An 18393-nucleotide genomic window follows, 5' to 3' on the forward strand; every position below is an offset into this window, starting at 1 on the left:
TGCTTTATGCTTCTAAGCAGTATATTTGCAGATATTCTTAAAAAATTCTCATCTTGACTTCTGCTTTTTGCATTTTTGTCATTTTGGTCTTGTTGTATTTATTAAATTAAGCACTAGTTTTCCCACATGTGTGGATTTTTTGGGTCATGTTTCCACTTTTTTTACTTGTACATATACTTTACACATTGACTCCTAAGTTAAGTCTGCCGTTTCTGTGCCTTGCTACCAGAGGGAGAGCACAGGTTAATATATGGTGTGTATATGACTTACCCTGACTAGGATTGTGGTTCATGCTTGAACTGGGTGCATACGTCTGCCAACCAGAAATCCAGTTTCTAACAATCAGGCTACCTGTTCCATCAGAAAGTACAAAGACATCCCAAGATGGAAAAGGATTACTTCCAGGGAGGTGGCAATACAATTAAAAATACCTTGCCTGGCAAATGTGCATTGTGTTGGGTTTCTTGGTTTTTGTACCAATTTGCACCCGGTCTTCTTTTTGTATGTATCTTTTTTGGTTCGGTCACTCCCTTCTGTTTCCCTCTGATTATATTCTGCTTAACCTCTGCAGTTCAACCAGTCCCACTGCTACCATCTCCTCTGCTTCTCTAAGTCTGCTACTGGAGTGTTTATTTATGCTGTGGTTGTCAACTTACCCTTAGCCTACAGTTGTGAGTATTATCAATTAACTTGGCATACACAAAGGGCATTGCGTTTTCTACTAATGCTCAAACATAATAACATATTCTGTATCACCATAGGTGATTGACAACTACAGAGTTGTTCTAGGAAGTCCGTGAGTCTATTCCAGTGATTCTCCCTTCTCTTATCCTTCTTTACTGTTTCCTTTAGTGCCTTAAACATAGTGCTTGTTCTATTGGGTACTTATAGTCAGACACATGGGTGTGCACAGGGAAGGAGTAGGCACCCACACTGTAGATTCCTGACATTTTGCCAGGCCACTTATGAATCCCAACATAGATCACTTTGTCTCTTTTGGAAGATCTATTGAGAAATTACAGAAAGTAATGGAAATGGTAAACACTGAGCAAAAAAATCTTGAACACAAATTCAATAAAGTTCTGAGCTGAACTACAGCTTTATCAGGAGCCACTCAGCTTTCTCCAGCAGGTTCCTTGATATCTATTTCTAGTTCCAAGATAACGGGACTGAATCACCACAAGTGTTATCCCAACCTGTGATTAAATAGCCTCGTCTGAAAAAAAATCACTCTCAGCTTTTAAAGCACAATTTCTTCAGCAGTTCATCAATCAATCTCCCTTGTTTAATAAAGATACATTCATTGTAGCTTTCATGCATCCTCCCTGAACCAGGATACCTTGATGCGGGCTGCATCTTTTAGTAAAGGTGATGGAACAATTTTAAAGTGGGTGTACTTCCATAGATGTCACATCACTGAAATCAAAAGGATAGAGATGATCTGGGTGCTTCACGAAGAACATGTGTAGCAAATGCTTAATGCCCGTTAAGCAGGATAGTAATAGGGGAGTAGTATGTATCCACTTGTGCATTTATTAACACATTATCCCAAAGAAATGACTAAAGCAGGATGTGGTAATCTAATACCATTTTCAAAAAACACTATTTCCACTGATATTGCCACTAAATATGCAGCAGACGAACAGTCTTACTGTTTAAGTGCCTTACAAAGATGGTGCAAAACAATAACATGTGGACATCAGATTTCAGCATATACTTATTCATTTATCACACAAGTAAAGTGGCTGTGTTCTATATATTTGTATAATTCAATTACAACTACTTATATTTTGTTGTGTGTTTAAAAACTTTTCTGACCCCACTTCCTTTCCTTTCACACTCTATGTATCGCAGAACATTGCTACTTGCTTTACATTACACGTCAGTCACTTTGCAGTTATAGAAAGCAAAAGTAAACAATGTGCGTATTAAAAGAATAAGTAGTGACTTATTTGAAGGATTTTTCGACATTTGACTTGTATGTTTGAGTGCACAGCAAATGTGACAATATAAAAACAAAATATAAAGGCCTCTTCCTTGCTTACTGTCCTTCTGACCTCCTGCAGGGTTATTTGGGGGTGCTGCAGCAACTCCTACACACCTTCTTAAAGCACCCCTGTCCTAAGACTTAAACACAATCCTTGTTTGTTTCAATTCGGTCCATTATAGGTAGATTGTGAGCAATCTTTGAAAGCTGCAAAACTAAACAAGATGCTCATATGGAGCTCCTTTTGTTGGAATAGGATAACCAAGTACTGGTAAATTGTATTGTTGCATTTTGAACAGCTTCTTCCTAAAGTGACATGGATGGATGAAACTTCAACTGATGTTTTCTACCATGGGTTATATGAGAAGATTAAAATGTTGTACCCATGGTTTTAAATCAACCTACATCTTCAGTAGAATTAATTAACTTAACCCTACAAATGGGGCATAAATTCAAAGGAAACACCTCCTGGAAGACCCACCTCAGAGGCTGATTCCAACTCCTTTGCTTTTGAAGACCTGGTGCAGATTGGATCAGTCAGGAAGACTAATGAGCAGAGGAAACATAGATGTAAAGAGTGCTGATGCATATACAGTGCTCTACGGGGACACTTTGCAAGGAATTGCATGCAACTGTTGCAAAACTACCAGGCCAGTCCATAAATAGCAGGATTGGAGCAAATCAATGGCTGTAATTCTTGCTGAAAACAGAGCAAACTTCTCTCATTGCCAACAGGCATGATCCCTGTTTCAGTATCTGTGGATTCTGTAGCCTCCGACTCATTTGTTCATCAAGAATTTGCTGTGCAAATAGCAATTCCCTTTGTGATGAAAGAACGGGCAGAAACCTTAGGGGCCATTGATGTGAAGTCACTGACCTCCAGGGATGTGATCAAAGAGACTGAAACACTCATCATACTGTCACTAAACAGTCATCTGGAACAGATAATTTGATGTTATCGCCAAATCTACATTTACTATAATCCTATGAAGTTCCTGCTCTGGAAGGGCAATCTCCAAATAGATTAAACTAAACTAACTATTTGCTAGCCTGGACGTCTGCAATGGGTGGAACAGAGGATACCATGCAGTTCACATTGTCAAATGAACATGAGGATGTATTTTGTGATAAAGTAGCTGATCAACTATGACATATACTATCACCATAAAGAATCAACTTCAATTTCTTCTCATTTCTGTCTTTTTAGATACAGTAAATGCTGCCCAATACTTTACTAACTAATCATGTCTGGATCAGAAAAGGTATGACCAAAGAATTTTAGCTTTGTCTCATTGAATTTACATTTCTCAGGATTTAGCGTTAATCTGGCATCAACAAGTAAAATACACACTTACCTGAGAGCTTTGTCATGTTCCTTCTGTGTAGCTCTGCAAACTAATACGTCATAGCTCATGACAGGCTGTATGATATGTCTTGAACATTTCTGCAGCTGATGACACATAAAATGTAGGGCCTTTTTTAGAATTTGGCAGATGGGTTACTCTATCACAACAGTGATAGATATCCCATCCACCGAAATCTAGATCCCATAGCACATAACAGAATGTAGATTTCGGCAGATGGAATATCCGTCACTGTAACCCATACCCAAGTTCTAAATCAGGCCCTTAGTCTTTTGTACTGAAACAGACTAATATGTGTAGAAAAGAGTGGAATGTGCCTGCAATTCTCTTCAAGTTCCAACATATGATATACTTTATTTAAATAAAGGCAAGTGAAGACCTTCACACCATTCAATTGTGTTATCATGCCAGCAAAGTGCAGACCTGAATGTCATTCTCTTTCAATTGCCTTGTTTGCTTGAAGCATATCCACACAGATGCGTACAGCTCCTTCACAGTTCTTTTGGAACACTACCACTATGGGAGAAATCCATGGCGTCAGACCAGTAGAATGCTCAAAGATATCCTGCGTAGGTAATAACTCAAATTCCTTTTCAACAGTTTCCTGTAAATGAAATGCAATTCTTCTGTGTCTTTGAGCAAGAGGATGTACATCCTCATTAATATGTAATTTTACTTTTGTGGTCTTGAATTTTCTTAATCCATGAGATAATGAATGGAAATGACTTACTATTTTGTGATGAACATTCATATTTTAGTTAACTAAGATCAGTACCGTACCAGCAGCTTTGCTGAAGCTGAGTAAATTTGAACTTGACACAATACCTTGAAGTACGTGAACGGAAACTTGAACTTCTCTTCTCTTGTCTTTCCTTGTGGCTACAAATGAACCTTTCCTTTTCAAGAGTGTTGATGCAGCCCATGTGTACACTTTGGTTTTCAATGTTTTCAGCCACGTTCATGGAGATAGTTCACTATATTTCTCCTCCGGCATATTATTTATTGATGCACTACTGTTGATGAAGAAAGGTATAGAATAACCATTTATTTTTAGTGTAATCCACGCAAGGTTTGAATGACTTTGGTGCTTTTTCATGTTGACTTTTCTTTGTCTGGTATTTTCTTCACATGCAATCAGTCCAACATGTGCATATTTTTCTGAGGTAAACTTAAACATTGCACAATCATTTTTCCATTTTCACTTAATATGGATACTGATGAACATTTTAACGATAATTTAGATGAAGATCAACTTCATTTGGTGTCAATTCGTCTCAGCTTATAGTGTCACTTGGCCTTGTGGGTGTCTGTTGAGCATAACCTCTGAAACGTTCTGTTGGCCATTTTCTCTTCTCACCCTGATGCATTTCCTTTTTCCTTCACATTTGAAACCCTCACAAATTGGTTCTCTTTACAACAACTTTGCATATCTGTCCAATGACAGAACATTCACCTTTGTGTGGAAACAGAAATCCACATCTGAACCACAACTTACTTTTCCGTGGAGATATCACGTTGTGTCCTTCAACTTTGTGTTTTTGCATTCTTTTCATGTTCATGACTGACTCACTTTGACCACCTCTTGCCTACATGTCAGCAGCTTGTCGATCAGCATGCTTTTCAGCTCTGTCAGCCATGAGAACTTGCTATAGATTAAGAATTTCTCTCAGCATTCATTGTCTGAATTAATCATCAGGCACCCGTCAATAGCTTCTTCGTCATTAAATTCTTTAAATCTGCAGTATTTTATGAGCATATCCACACTCTCAACAAATACATGGTTTCACTAACTCTTTGTCATTCATGACTGAAAATGTATCTTTCAAAATCTACATTTGACATTGATTGAACTTGAGATTGAAGGCTTTTTTAATTTAACAGTAAGTAGCTTCATCAGCTCGTGGCATTTCCTTTATGATTTCTTTTACACCACCACCAGTAAGATTCTTGAGGTATTTGATAATCATTTTGTTATCTGTCTTTTGTAGTGTATCAATGAAATCATCAGATGTCTCTATCCAGTCAGCCCATCTATTGCCAACATTTGGGTTTTTTGGTAGTATCAAAAGGTGGTGGTGGTTTCAGGAAGGCAGAAGCATTATAACTGTTTCCTGGATTGGCTGACACTATGGCTGGAGCTCTCTCTGACTTCATCAATCATTCATCAGGATCTGATCCAGTCATACCATCCGCCTGGCCCTGTGCCATACTGGCCTCTGGGCTGTCTTCTATGCCTGTGTGAAATGTGGCATTTTTCTTAGTCTCCATTAGATGAATAGCCTTCTACTCAGCCTCTCATCAATGCAGGCATAGACAGCTCCATAAGCACAACCCTAGGCACTTCACTTGGAGCCACTTTTCAGCAGAAGTATGATGACTCTCTGTAATAGGTACTAGTAAGCAGATGACCTTTCCTTGTATCTGACTTGCTGTTTTTTCATCTCTGCCTTCAGCAGTAGCGCTTAAAACACTGTATAGCTTGTTATTGCATAGTAGCACAGTACCTTTCTGTATGGCCTTGCTAGTAGTTTCTTGACCAGTGATGCAAGGTTTCTCAGTGAAGCTTTCGCTATCCTCAAAGCTTCTCACTGGCTAGAGTCAATCTTCAACATTTTGACAAAGGCACATGTGGCAAGCTTGAGCAGTTTGCTTGAACCATGGCAAAGTCTCTGAGAGAGCACTGTCGATCATCGGGTTACTTATCACCTTCCTGTTGTATATACGTGTGTTAATAAATGGTTACATGCAGTGCGTGCTTTTAGTTGTTACGTTATGCACATGCTATTAGGTTCAGTAAGAACTTGTGTTTATACAAGCTGTATTCTGAGTACTGAATCTGGCTCTGCGATCCCTTACGTAAGTAATGTGGTGATTTAAGTTCAACTGAGTTTCTCTGGCTGGTTCTGTTTGGCTGTTACAGCAGTTGACTTGCGACCTCCAGAGCATTGGTGTTTATCTTTGTGTGCTCTTGTATGTATGCAGCAATAAATATCTTTTATGGCAACAGACATTTTGTGTCCTTGAACAAGTTATTGGAGTAGAGGCATACAACAATTTGGCAACAAGTGGAAAAAATAAGTTAAGCAGATTTTGGAGATATTTTATTTACGAGCCCACAAGGAATATTTTCGGCAAGCTGTTTATACTGATTTACTGAACACAGTTAATCATTAGCAAGTGGTATCAGTTGGCTTCCGGCATTTGTGGCAGAATTTCATCATGTTCTCTGAAGATGGAAAGTCCGGCTGCAGGCTTTTATTTTGACAGCTCAGAAACAACTTCCTGGAAGGTGTCTTATTTTGGTGCATGCGCAGTGTTGTGCACACACGATATGACAGGATTTATTCTCACTCTGGCTGCCTGGGACTAGTTTTCAGGAGCCTATCAACGGTGATAGGCACACCAAGTTACGGTAATTATTTCCTGCACTTGCTTGTCGGTGACAAGCACATCTTGACTGTTTATCACTACTAATTTAGAACTCAGCTATTTATATTGGAATTGATAGACACAACAAGACTGCACTAGTCATTTTCCACACGTTTGTCAGTGACAGGCACACCTTTGGCTATTCTTTATGGTTATTTTGTTAGGTAACTACTATATACATATTTAAATTATATGTACATCTGATTTATTACATCAAACATGTCTTACTTACCTGCAAGCAACTTAGCCAATATTACTCCCTTCCGGCAGCAACCTGGAAAACCACCTGTTAAATGGAACTGTTGTTTACGCTCTTTTGAAAACTATTTGGTTGCTGTTGGTGCAGATGATTATGAACCCAAATGTAAAGCAGCTATTTTATTTAGTCGTCTTGGCAGTGAAGGAAAGCAGGTGTTTGACAACCTCACTAAAATTGTTCCCACAGGGGATGCAGCAGGAGATTAGAACATTTTTGCAGATGCCCTTGCACGTTTAGAAAAAAAAATTCTGAAGAGCCAAGTGTCCTTCTAGAAAGGTTTAATTTTTTTAAAAAAGAAACAATCTCCAGATGAATCTGTTGAAGATTTTGTGTCAGCCTTAAGAGCACTTGCTACTACATGTAACTTTGGGGCAGCACTTGATACTTACTTACGTGATCAGTTTGTTTCCAGTTGGTACTCTAAAACAATTTAAAAAAAGATTAGTAAGCTGTAGGGATCCATAGTTAAGTGAAGTATTAAGCTTAGCCAAAAGTATTGAGAGATCATAAATTTCTTAACGTATTATGTCACAGGAATGCATTAATTCTTCTTCGAATGCTGTAAATACAAGTAGGGTAGAAGAACAAGTAGACCTAGTTCAGGTCAACGGCAAAAGTGGGAAAATTAACACTCTTAAAGGTAATCTAATTGGTTTTAGGTGTGGTTCAAGAACACATCCGGGCAATTTCCTGCAATGCCCAGCTCGTGGGAAACGCTGCACAAGATGTAGAAAAATAGGACATTTATATAGTGTTTGTAAAGCTAGCAACAATCTGGAGGTTCAAAGTATCAGTTTGGATGAAAAGAATGATACACTAGATTTGTCAAATGTGGTTCTTAATTTAGAAATTGAAAAAAAAACAGGTACTAGAATCAAAGATCCTGAGTGCCAAGAACAAATTGGTGATTATACAACAATGGTTATGATGTGTGATTCCGGTGCACCTATCACTCTCATCTCAGACACTTTGTTCAACACACATTGGAAAGGCAGAGTGAAATTAAAAGATACTGATGTTCACCCTAAGGCCTATGGGGATAAAGATATTGACATGGTCAGTTATTTCGAGGATCAACTATTTTGCCTAGGCAGGAGTATTTTTTACTAAGATTTACGTTGCTGTGAAGGGTAGACACATAATTGGTTGGAGTGATTTGGCTAAGTTGGGCCTCAACATGGTACCTGGTGCAGAACATCCTGTTTGTGTGAATAATATGCCTATTTCCATGATTCAATTTCAAGATAAATTGTTATCTGAGGACATCTCTCAGGCATACCCTGAATTATACAAAGGTTCACTGGAGCACATACTAAATTATACTCATTCAATCAAATTGAAGAAAAATGCTATCCCAGTACCTCATAAAGTTCATCCAGTACCGCTTAGCATTAGAACAGAATTAAAAAATGCTCTTGATGACATGGTAAAGGAGGGCATTATTGTTGATACAGGACCCTGTGAATGGATCAGTCCCATAGTTCTTGTTCTTAAAAAGGATGGTTTCTTAAGATTGTGTGCTGACCTTCGCACCCTTAATAGAAACATAGGGCCTGATTCCGACCCGGCGGTCAAGGACTGCCGGGGCCGGCGGGAGCACCGCCAACAGGCTGGCGGTGCTCCCCAGGGTATTCCCGCCGGGGTCAGAATGACCCCTATAGTTGTTGAGTGCCATCCTTTACCCAAGGTACAAGAACTTCTAGCCAATATTGAACATTCTCAGTTCTTTTCTCTGCTGGATCTAAAATCAGCATACCATCAAATCCCGCTTGATCAAGCTTCTCAAGAACTTACAACCTTCATTACACCTTTTGGTGCATATAAGTTCACTAGACTACCATTTGGATTGGCGTCAGCTGGCAGTGTTTTTCAGAGGCTCATGGACATGATGCGGGAAGGGATTGTGGGAGCACATGCCTTCCAGATTTAAGAACTACAATTGGGGAAATCAATTTGAGATGTACACTGATCATAAACCACTTATTCATCTGCTGAAAGGTACTGGTACGGGTAAGGCTTCGGGTAGGCTAGTTAGGATACTTTCTAAATTACAAGAATACGATTTTATTCTCAAATATTTTCCAGGAGGTAAACATGTCAGAGCAGACTGTGTTTCTAGGTTGCCTGTTAATGAAGAGAAATGCATGGGTGGTGAAAGTGAATGTGTGGCTGCAATGATTGAATATGTTTTACTTGACCAAGGTGTTCTGTCCCACAAAAACTGGGTGGAAGCTTTTAGCAAGGATTCTATTTTGACAAAAGTCACCTCATTTTTGCATTCTGGTTGGCCTTGTGAAAGAAGTGTGGAAGGATCACTTTGTCCCTTTATTCAAGTTGCTGATGAACTCTCATTAGTGGATGGTGTTTTGGTACATGCTGACCGTTTGGTACCCCCATTTTTGGTAAGGAACATGTTAATTGAAGAAGCACATAAAGGGCACTTAGGAATAACTAGCACCTGCAAGTCCCTTAAACAATTCTATTGGTGGCCAGGTATGGACTCACACATATCTAATTTTATAGGTAATTGTACTACTTGCTTTGTTTCTGACAACCATTGGAAAATTCATAAAACATCTCTTCAGAATGTTTCTTATCCAGACAGTGCCTGGCATAAGTTAGCACTAGATTTTGCTGGCCCATTTGATTTACTTACATGTTCATTGAAGTATATGATTGTGCTAATAGATTATTTTTCTAAACTAGTGTACGTTGGATTCACATCAAAACCTGACACTGATTTTTTAATCAAATTTTTGGACAATATTTGTGCTATTGAAGGTACTGCAAAATAAATTCTTACTGATAATGGAACACAATTTACGTCTAAAAAGATGGCGGATTACTTGAGTCAACATAGTATTACACAAGTCAAAATTGTTCTTTATTCTCCATCTTCAAATGGTCTAGTTGAACAAATCAGCAGATTTTTGAAGGGAGGAGTTCAATCTGCATTAGCGATGGGTCAAGATTGCATAAACGTCTGCCTAGATGTGCCAAGTTACCAGATTGGGTGAGGGAAATGAATAACAAGAAATTTGAGGATATATCAGAACTTAAGTCCACTGTACTAAGTAATCAAAGTAAATCCAAAACAAATTTTGACGGAAAACACAAGGTGAAAATGGTGGAGCTGCAAATTGGGGGTTGGGTTTTAGTCAGAATTCCCAACCAAATTAAAAAAATCCAAGGGATCGGTTCTTCTTCACAACAAAGGATGGTGGAGCATAAGAGATATAGTAAAAATCACAGAAACACAAGCAAGAAAAATTATTTTACAGAAGGGTGCTGAAAGTAGCCAGGATTATGATTTTCTTGGTGATATACAATCTCATAGTTCAACTGGCCAGGAATCGTGTATTGAGTTGAATGAGGCATCTTCCTCTTTAAATTGTCAAGAAATGGTGTCTCCAGAAGAGGTACCAGAAGACATTGAAAGTAAAATAAAGCAGCAAAGACTACAAAGAAATGTGGGTATGCCCAGAACATTTCAGGATTTTTATATGTAAAATTTATTAGTGTTATGTTTTAATTTTATCTTTATTTGATTTAGTTTGTATTTATTTATCTATATACTTATTTTTTTTTGTTTGATTGAAAGGGGGGTGGTGGAAATACGTGTGCTAATAAATGGTTAAACGCAGTGCATGCTTTTAGTTGTTAGGTTATGCATGTGCCATTAGGATCAGTAAGAACTTGTGTTTATACAAGCTGTATTCTGTGTCCAGAAACTGGCTCTGGGAGCCCTTAAGGAAAGTGATGATGTAAGTTCAACCAAGTTTCTCTAGCTGCTTCAGCTTGGCTGTTACAGCAGTTGACCCATGACCTCCAGAGCATTGGTGTATATCTTTGTGGGTTCTTGTATGTATGCAGCAATAAATATCTTTTACGGCAACAGACATTTCCTGTCCTTGAACAAATTAATAGAAAATAAGCATACAACACTTCCCCAGCCTGGGTGCCATTCAATAAAAACACCACACACAGAGCTATGTATTACATGCTTTTATTCATCAGTGTGTTGCTGTGAACTCAACATTCTAAATCTGCTTTCACTTTCACTCAACTTTTTTTCTTACACTTGAGTCAGAACTCTATGTATTCTTCCAGGAGCCAAAAGGTTTCTGTCGTACACACTCACACACCTCTACACCTGGTATTAGACAAAGTGAAGAATTGTTATCCCACAGACTTTGGTGACCTAGTCCTTTACTTTATTTTAACCTTTATCCCCTCTTTACAACCAAAGAGCAGCTATAGTAAACCTCTAGGGCCCAGATTTACAAGACTTTGGCGCATCGGTGAAGATGAGCCAGATTTCTTGCATCCCACCACCAAATGACACCATGGCTGCCCTATATTTGCAATATGGCACAACATGGCACATGTTAGGCCAGCAGCATCAACATTTTTGATGCCATTTTGGTGCTTTGCTGCACTAGCATAAAAAATGTTGATGCTAGTGCTGCAAAGTGCAAGGAGGCACATCGGCCTTCAGTGGATGCATCCTTTTAACGCCTGCCTTAAGCAGGCGTTAAAAATGATGCCAAAAATTGTTGAAGGACATCTTGTAGATTTCATTGCACCATTTTTCCAGGCCTCGTAACGCCGGAGAGCCCCCCTTGCATACATTGTGGCGCTAGGGGTTGCAAAGTGGCGCAATGCATGCATGACACCACTTTGTAAATGTGTGATGGCTATTTTTGCCTTATTGGGACACATTAACATAAAATAAATTGTGCTAATGTGGCACAAGGTGGCACTAGGGCCTTATTAAATCTGGCCCTAGGTTTGTTAAGGCCTTTGCCAATCTCAACAGGCTTGGAGAACCATATCAATGGACTTTAGGGTTAATCTCACAACATTTGAATTTTGCACAATCCTGTGAGTAGTGGTTTATCTGATCACTAAACCAGGAGATTGTATTCTTTACTCATACTTCCTGCCTCACAAATGAGGTAAAGTATTTCATGGATGAAATAGCTTTCACACTTGGTCTTCTCACCACCATAGTTTCAGATTGGATGTCAATTGGGAATATCCTTAAAGACCTTGCAGGGTAATCAAACTAACATAATGATTAACTATCATCCTGGGTCAGGACAGACAGAAAGCATAAATCAAACCATCAAACAATATCTCAGGTGTTTTGTCACTCAATACCAAGATGACAGGGTCCATTGGATTCCACAGGCTGAATTCAAGTAGAGCAAGTCTTTAGTCATGTTTCAAAAGATGTCACAATGTTCCTATACTTACAGATTTGAAGTACAAATGCCACTGCAACTGCCTCAAATACAAGTTCCTTCAGTAAAAGCTTTTATGACATTGATTACACAAATTCACGACACGGTTATGCACTTACTGTAAATGAATCCTTTTTCCATGTCCAAGATAGTCAACATAGTTACTGTCCGTCTACTATTACCCTTACATAGGCACATCCACTCTGTAGTTCAAGCTTACCTACTGAACCATGAACTAAGATTCCATTACATACAAACCCCAGTCATTGGAGTTTGCATCTTTCATTAATGATCCATACTTGGTCAAAACTTCTATCAATATTTTGTTAAACAGCTAGGGGCAGTTTCTAGGGTGAGGGGTACTATCTGGGTTGTATGGAGGTCTCGCCATTTTTAAAGACATACCAAACTACACAGCTATAGGCAAGGGCATGGTAAAAGTGGTGACTGATAATGCAAGTTTAGAATTACAGGCAATGTTAGCAATCCTCGCATCAAGGTACCTGTTCCATGGGAAAGTACAAATACATTCCAATACAAGATAGCAGAGAAGTACTTTTGGGTGAACTTTTGAAGAGAAAATATTTATCCCAGCACAACTAAGGATACCTTGCCTGACAACTTTGTTTGTTTCCCTTGCATTCATATTTCACATCTGGTCTTTCCTTGTTGTGCACCTTTATTATGTTGGTTGCTTCCTTCAGTGCATCTGCTCACATATTCTGCTTTACCATCGCACTTCTTTGCTCCAGTTTTCTACTGCTATGAAGAATTTGTTCATGCTGTAGGAGAAGCCTTAATCTTGCATAGAGTGGTGAATACTATAAATTAACTTAGCACAAACCAAGAATATTGTTTTTCTAATTGATGTACACACATAATACTATATTGTGTCTCAGTGCACATGGTGGACAACTACAGAGTAAAAGTACGAGGCCTAAGAAGTCAGACGGTCATTCTGCTCCAGAGGGCCCAGTCTCTGCACACTCGCCCCTGTGATTAATAGCTGGGGCAGAAGAAATCCGACCAGCTTACAGATGAACCGCGACATGGGAGGAGAAAAGGTGCCAATGCCACCAGCGGTGACTCAAGAAGGCAGGATCTGCCCGAGCCTTCGAAGGGCTGAGTGCAATGTCCGTATAGTGCTGAGGAGTCAGGGCAATGGGCATGTTCCTGTTGGAGCTGCAGGATAGATTGCGCAGTAGTGAGTACTTTTTGGAGCCTATAAATGGCTGAGTACACCTGAGGCCCTCGTGTATCTTCACAACTGAACTGGAAATGGCCTGTACAGCTTGTTAGATCCCCTGTAGGAATGTGGAGTATTATGCAGTGTGTGGGTTAGTCCTCACTATGCCATACTCTCACAATACCCCAGGGATGGTCCTTGGATTCACACCAGTAAATCCTTAGCTCAGTCCTGGTAGTTTGGCAAAGAGTAGTCAGGCTTTACTTAGAGGAACATGTGTTAAGCATTTCACAGCACAAACATGGACCATAAGTAATGGACTTGACTTGAAAGAAATCCAACACCAATTTATAAAAATGGATCTCACTTTTGTATAAATGTAGACAAAGAAATGAACAATATAGCTACAGTAGAACTGGAGACACTGATTTTAGAAGCAATAGAAGATCACTGCAGAAATGGCATTTAACACTGCATTGAAGTCAAGTATAAAATATCATGTGTTTCAAAAATGCACTTAAAAGATAAGCTGCATGGAACCCTTAGGGGGGTTAAGCTAGTGCAGTTCCTGGGACCAGATCACAACAGCCAGAGCAGTTTTAAATTGCCAGTGATGTCCAGGTGTAGAGTTGTCCTGACTGACCATGGTACTGAACAGGACTCTCATTCAAGTTAATGGCAGGGATGCCACTGATGACAAATGACCAATGGGAGGTCGAGCTGTGGGAACCCTTGCAGGGGTAAGGTAGTTCGGGCCCTGGGACTAGGCCACAACAGGCAGTTCACTTCTACCAGGTCCATGGGGTCCACGTGCAAAGTTACCCTGGCTGTCCTTAGTGCTTAATGGGGTTCGTTCTAGTGCTGATTTTACCAGTGGTCTGATGATGCTGACCAAGAAATGCAAAATCTAAGCTGGGGCTGGGTTGCAGAAGTCAGCTGCAGGTTTCATGCTGTACCCTGCACCTGCAGTGTCGAATGAAGGGGTTAGTTACCGGGCTATCAACCAACAAGCCTTGGTAGCAGTAAGGGTGCCGGAATCCCTTGGGAAGTTACTGGGGTCCAAAGGAGTGAGGTAGTGGCATCAAACATGGAGGCAGACTGTACTGCAAGTCCCAGAAGACAGTAGACCACCTGATTTTTTATGATTCCACAGCTGGCCCAATGGCCACAGAAACTTCTGATTCTGTTGTTGCTTTTACCTTGAGTTTGGAGGGGACAAGTGCCACCAATATAGGGGAGACCAAGGGTGCTCCTGGCTTCCACAGGTGTCCCTTTAGTCAGGTGTGATGAGTTTCAGGCTAGGACGAACGTTGATCACGCAGTTCCCAGTCTGTTGCTTCGGGGACAGTGTTTTCCTCTTTTTCTTTGGAGCAGTGACCAGAGTCCGGTTGGCGGTGATGAATAGCTTCTCTGTGCCCTCTTTGCACTCCATTGACATTAGTCCATCAAGTCTGAGGTTCTGATGTTAGTGTTGTCCTTTCAATCCTGGATTTAGGAGAGTTAAGGTTGTGGAGACTAATGGGCAATGGGCAGCTAGCTCCAACAGCTAATCCACCCCTGAGAAGACCACATACGGTGGGACAGGTCACCTTTAGCTATCCAGAGCCCTCTATTCTGCCACTCCTAAGATGGTAGAAATCAACATTTAATTTACAGACTGGGCTCCTCACACTAAAGGTCTGGTCAGCCTGCTGGGGGTGTGCACAGTCCTGCATACCTAAATTCCCCCTGTCCATGAGCAAATGTGCCAGGGGCAGGAAGAGGGCTATTCTCTCGCTGGAGGACTGAACCAATGGCTATTAGGGGTGTAAAAGCCTTTTAAGCTCACTGCCCTGATGGGCCATTTCACTAGCCCCGTCTTGGTGTTGGGAGGTGTTACTGCCTTCCTGCCTCAGCCTTTTGTTTTGGACCTCTGGGTGCCTCCAGGCTGTTTGGCAGGAGGTCATAAACCTGTCTTGGTGGCTGAAAGCATGGAAGAAAGCATGGGCTACTCACCAGAGCAAAAAGGAGGGTGGCAAACATGTGGGCAACATCAGTGCACCACCTGGGTGCATGGCAGCTGTTCCTTGACACAAGATTCATGTTGAGGAAGAGAAGGCACATTGTTTGACACCAAACTCAACATATCGAGGCAGTACCATAATAAAGCTAGTCGCCCTGGTCAACCGGGGCCTAAGTCCCATGTTATCCTATGGAAAGGCCTACACTCATAGTGTACCTTAATGGAAAGGACGTTATAGAGACATAGAAGCTTGTGCTTAGATGTCTGCACTTTAAATATAATGAACCTTGCCTTCTGGTCTGCTGGGCCCTACCTTTAGCGTGTCTGACATACATATAAGGCAGAGTATAGGACGGTGCCACTCTTAGTGAGGGCACAATCAAACTCGAGCAGTTTGCACAACTGTGGCCATCTGCAATGGCAAGCCTGCCATCAGGAGTTTGCATGAGTCACCTAGAATGGCACAAACCTTGTGCTGCAGCCCTGGGGACCCCTTTACCACAACTTCCTTATATGGGTACAATTTACTAGGGATTACAATTGGGTAACATCTTTGCCAATCAGGGAATTACCATGTAGACAAATAATTTAGGGAAAACACACATGCACTGGTGCCTGGTTAGCAGGTTTCTGTGCACTATCAAAGTCAATAAAACAAGAATCTAGGGGTCCAAATGAGGGCATAATTTGGGGGACATCCCAGTTTTCTTACACCCCCCATGGACAGAATACTAGGTGCCCATGAGACTGACTGTGATGATGCGATATGTGGTGCAGTGTCAGCCTGTTGCGTCTTTGAGACAGTACACTTGAGGCCTGCCCTGCAGAAAAATTAAGTTGTGTTGTGATGCAGACAGCTGTCCTTGTACCCATTGCCTCCGCTTCGTGCGGTACCGTGTATATTGCCATTACTACATTGCATCTCACAGAGGTTCTCACCTTGAGAGTATGTGCTGAGGGTGGTGCATAGACATTGTCGGGTATATCACAGTGGTGACCTTGAATCCTGAGGCGTGCTCCACCACACCTGACGTCTGGCCTGATGCATGTTCTAGATGACCCAGCATAGCCTCACTCAGGGAAGTGGGGAATCGCCTGTAGTCCTGCCACCTGCTAGTTACTTCACACCTGAAGGCAGACTTGGGGAACTGATAAGTTACTGCTGTCAGCATTGCACCCCCCCTGCTGGTACCCTAGATTTCTTCTAAGGAGCTGTGCTGACTGACTTACATTTTGGACTTCCTCGCTCCAGTGGCAAGCAATGCCATGCCCTGTGATATCATTATGGGCCAGGCTAAAGCTCCATGTCACATTGGTATATGTATTTCCACAGCGTGATCTGATGGAGGGCTTTCCCTCAATTGCCTCGGATAATTGCATTCTTCCACGTGCCAGCCTTCTCATCTGGATAAGCTTGACCTCATCCTTAAGTAAATACATAATTCCCGGACAGCAGTAGAACATCATATAGACTCCCTTCCAGGTGATTTAGGTATTTTAAAGGATGATCACCATTAATTGGCTGACAAGGTACGTAAGGCTGAACGAACTCTGCTGGAGTTAGCACCTCAGCAAGCCACGAATACTGCTGACATTTCATAACTTTAGAGTCAGCTTACTGTTTTGCATGGGAGAGATGAAAATGTTGAAGGCTGGGCATGCAGAAACAATGTGAGGACACTGGTAATGAAGGACATGGACCTGACATTGTTCATAGAGGAATGGCTACAGCTTCCCTGTTTGCGGTTGAACGAGTACACAGGGTGCCGGCACCTCCTGGAGCACCACCATTCCCTATGATGGTGAGGATCCTGAACTTTCAGGATCGAGATCATCTTCTTGAAAGAGCCAGGCATGTAGCACCTATCAAAGAAGACACTAGTACAGTCTCCCTGTTCCCAGACTATACATTGAAAGTATAGGGATGCCCTTTCACGTACCTGTCGGTGAAATGACAGCTCTACAATGAGGGTCTCACTTATGCTCTACTGTTCCCGGATAGATTGAAGGTCCTCCTTGATGAATGTTCAGTGTTTTTTGATTCACCATATACTGCATGAGACTAGCAGGAGCATCAATATCTCACCGCTTACTGCCAGCCTCCTTTCAGATGACCCCAGGGAGGTGCCCAGAAGTCATCCCATTCTCAGAAGCAGAACCAGTGGTTGGCATCAGCTGCGGCACCTTCGTCCCAGCAATCCCCGGGAGAGCAGGGCAGAGGTTCTGGTCATGGTGGTGTTCATGGACACTTGGCTGTGTAGGTCCCTCTCAAGCTCTTCCGACATGGCCCACTCAGATTTGGATTCAAATGGCAGTGTGGCACTCTTCCCTACTGTTATGCGGCAGCAAGTAATTGTTGGCACATATAGAAGTGGTCTTTCAGTGGTACATACTCTCTCTAATGCCTTAATATACTACCTGTTGGCCTTCTGTTTTCCCTTCCCTTCTTTTTTTCTCTTTTTCTACTAGGGAGTGGAACTTCCCACATGGCTCCTAGCCTGACAAATGTGCACTGTGGGCCTGTATGGAGTTCTAGTTTTCACGTGCTTTATGTATACTTTGTGATGCATTCCCCAGTGAGTTGACATGGAGGGTTCCTTCAGTGGTGGATGGGGAAAATAAGGGGTGCTTTTCATGCCAGATTTGGATTGGCCAATATATGGGTTTTGTCACACATTTTGTCCCCCGATTGCAATTGCACCCAATATTCTTAGTTAACTGTGTTTTGGTTGATTGTCCCTGTTTGGTCAGACAGAAGTTTACTTTTGGACCTTCAATTTGAGAATTGTTTTACTTCTCACCAGATATGTCCTAGTGCCCTACAGATTTGCAGCAGTGTGGGCTGGGTGCTTAAGATTAAGTTTATCTCTACAGTAATGCTACTTCATCTTTGTTACAACACTACACAATACTGATGTGG

The sequence above is a fragment of the Pleurodeles waltl genome, chromosome 2_2, assembly GCF_031143425.1.
Source record: "Pleurodeles waltl isolate 20211129_DDA chromosome 2_2, aPleWal1.hap1.20221129, whole genome shotgun sequence".
Taxonomy (NCBI): Eukaryota; Metazoa; Chordata; class Amphibia; order Caudata; family Salamandridae; genus Pleurodeles; species Pleurodeles waltl.